Source organism: Sinocyclocheilus grahami, unplaced genomic scaffold, assembly GCF_001515645.1.
Source record: "Sinocyclocheilus grahami isolate Dianchi unplaced genomic scaffold, SAMN03320097.WGS_v1.1 scaffold1485.1, whole genome shotgun sequence".
Classification (NCBI taxonomy): domain Eukaryota; kingdom Metazoa; phylum Chordata; class Actinopteri; order Cypriniformes; family Cyprinidae; genus Sinocyclocheilus; species Sinocyclocheilus grahami.
In genome coordinates, this window is record NW_015506664.1 from 271265 (window position 1) to 274307 (window position 3043).

The following is a 3043-nucleotide window of genomic DNA, read 5'->3' on the forward strand; positions in this document are numbered from 1 at the left end:
GCTTGTTGTTTGTCATTTCTCCGGACAGAAATGCAGACATGGTTTTATGTTTACGCAGTGCGATGCAACACGTAAAAAGACAGTATAAATCATTATAATCCATAATTATGTCCCTACTGGATGCAACAAATGCTTCGTTTATAATGGGTTTTCATGTTTTTGAATCATTGCTCCGGCCTGACAGGGCATCATCACAGTATGGTAAGGGCGTAACATTTCCGTCACACGCTTGAGGTATTCGGCCAATCATAACGCACTGGATAGCTGGCCAATCACAGCACACCTCGCTTTTCAGACCGATGAGCTTTGTAAAAATCGACGCGTCTCAGAAAAGCGGGGCATAGAGGAGAAACAATAATGTACAGTATGTGGAAAATAATGTGTTTTTTTTACCTTAAACCACATAAACACATTTCATTACACCAAATACACAAAATAACGTTCTTTTTAGCAACATCATATGACCCCTTTAAGATCTCAGAGACACTTAATTTAATTATGTAATTACAGGCATGTGTGTTCAACCAGGGTTAGAAGTTAAACTCTGCAGGTAAGTAGATCTCCAGGAACAGGATCGGGCACCCCTGCTCCTGAAGACAAATAAGCTGATGATGTGTTTTGCAGGCTTCCTTTTAAACTCACAGTCACTCCATTTGTGAAGTCATGGACTGTCGTTGGCCAATAAAAGTGGTGTGTTTGTCACACACGCTTTGACACTGGTCATGCTGATGATGTTCCTCATAGTGTCGAAGTTCAAAAGGGAACTAATACATTGTAATATATAATGCATGGAAAAGTACAATTTACATATAAATTCAACAACATAAATTTTTTCTATTTAATCTTTATTCCTCACTTCATATTTACATTTTTCAAAGTGTAAAATCTCTGTCTGTATATTATGTGATCATGAACCTCACATTCATATTCATGCTAGTCTATTCGAGTGTTTTTAATGTAGTAAACTGTGTGCAATGTGCTTGCAGTTTGGCAGAGTTGATCTGAAGATTATGCATATGAGTAAATGCAGGGCTGCCAACTCTCACACATTCAGCGTGAGACTCATGCAATTGTCCTCATGCTCTCACGCCACAGGTCTTTTTTCTCACACAGTGAAAAGCACCCTCAAACAAAAGCAAGAGCAAACTATAATAATGGGATATTGGCAAAATAGATTAGGCAGCCAACATATGAATCCCTCTAATGCGTACGTCAAACACAAATAAGCCCCAGGAGGAATTAATTTGTCACTCCATGTGATGTTGATGCATGTAGTCAAAAGTCGGTCGAAAGTTTATTTTTAAAAGTTTCAGGAGTGACATAAATCCCTCATATGAATGCACTTTCGAAATTGCAACGATTGACATAGTAATAACCAAACGGGAGGGAAAATGTGTTAAATTATATGTGCATTAAGCAATGCAAATGCAAACTAAGATAATAATATAAAAATATTACTATTTTTGTATCAAAATATTTTTGAAATGGGGTTGCAAAAGAAAAAAAATAGTTATGACTTTGCACTACACTATGGCTTTAGGCCTCCGTGCTATTAAAATACACGGCACATGCTGAAGACGTAACAAAAAATAGTTCGTGTGAAAAAGATGCAACAAAAAGAGTTTGTTAATAAAAATACATCTTATTGGTGTTTTCGTTGAGTTGATTAGCAAGCCTTTGACAAGAAGTTAGAATGTTTTTAAGAAAATATTTGATAACTTAGAATCTTACAAAAATTGCCATAGTGACAAGATTTTCACAAATTTGGCCCTAGGAAACCAAGACACAATTTATTTCCCATGCCACTGCACGTACAACATACATTAACTCAAAATGTAACTTGTTCAAGTCGCTTTGTTAAAATGTGTTGAAGTTATGTTTTGAGTTTTGTGGTTATCATTGTTCAGAAGAGTGGTGCTTGTGCTCAGGCTGTGGGTGATTACGTGACAGCCATGATGTCTGTCGCTTCACCCAAAGAGCAAAAACGTGCTAATGCCAGTACTGAGAAAAGTCACATTTACTGTTGTTAATTATTATATATGTTGTATATAACAACAAAATGGTATTTAGCGTATATGCGCTATTGTTAGTTAGTATAACACAGGAACTTAAATTTGTTTAAATATATATATTGTTTTCACGTTGTACTGACTTAAACTAATTGCATGGAAAATTTAATTCATAGTCCATTGAACAAACTATTTCTCTTGAGCACAGAGATGTAAAAAAATAAGAAAAAAAAGGAAAACAGTATTCTAATTTGTTCTTCATGAGCTCGTAGTATTTCTCACTTCTGGTGATTTCTCACATACAGCTCTCATGTTTGTGAGACCTCAGTAGGAATTGTTTTTGGTTTTTTTTAGATAATAATGAACTGTGCACTAAAGTAAAAAAAGGTGACTTTCAAAATGTAAATTTCTGTAGTTATAAAATTTTAACAAATGTTTAAACTGATTTACATTCACATCACATGAGACATTTCAGTGGCCACATAGTACTGCATAGAATGAGCTGCTAAACAATGATCGACGGGGCAGAGGTACTATATGTAAACACACAATCATAGGTGTAAATTTAGGTAGGGCTGGTACAGATATATTTCTACCAACTTTATACAAATTTGAAATGTAAGTCAGTTTGCTAACAATAACACTACAGTTTGCACAAATCTACACTACATTTATCGATAGAGTAAAACATTTAGATACAGTCAAATTTTACTTAATTTAGTTTTCTTAATACTTTTAAACTTTATGGTTTGAGTAAATATTATTCATGATTCTTACTGAAACAACAGTCAGACCTCAGATATGAGAGCTAAGATCAAACCACAAGATAAACCAAAACAGAAAAGACAGATGTTGAAAAAAGGAAGAAAGAATAAGACACACAGACAGAGCGAGAGAAGAAATTAACAAAGAATGGAAACACTCTTATGCCATGAGCACAGCACTGTAGAAATCTCCTGAATATATCTACAGTAGGTAAGACACAGTTGTTATTTATATATACTGTATATATATATATATATATATATATATAT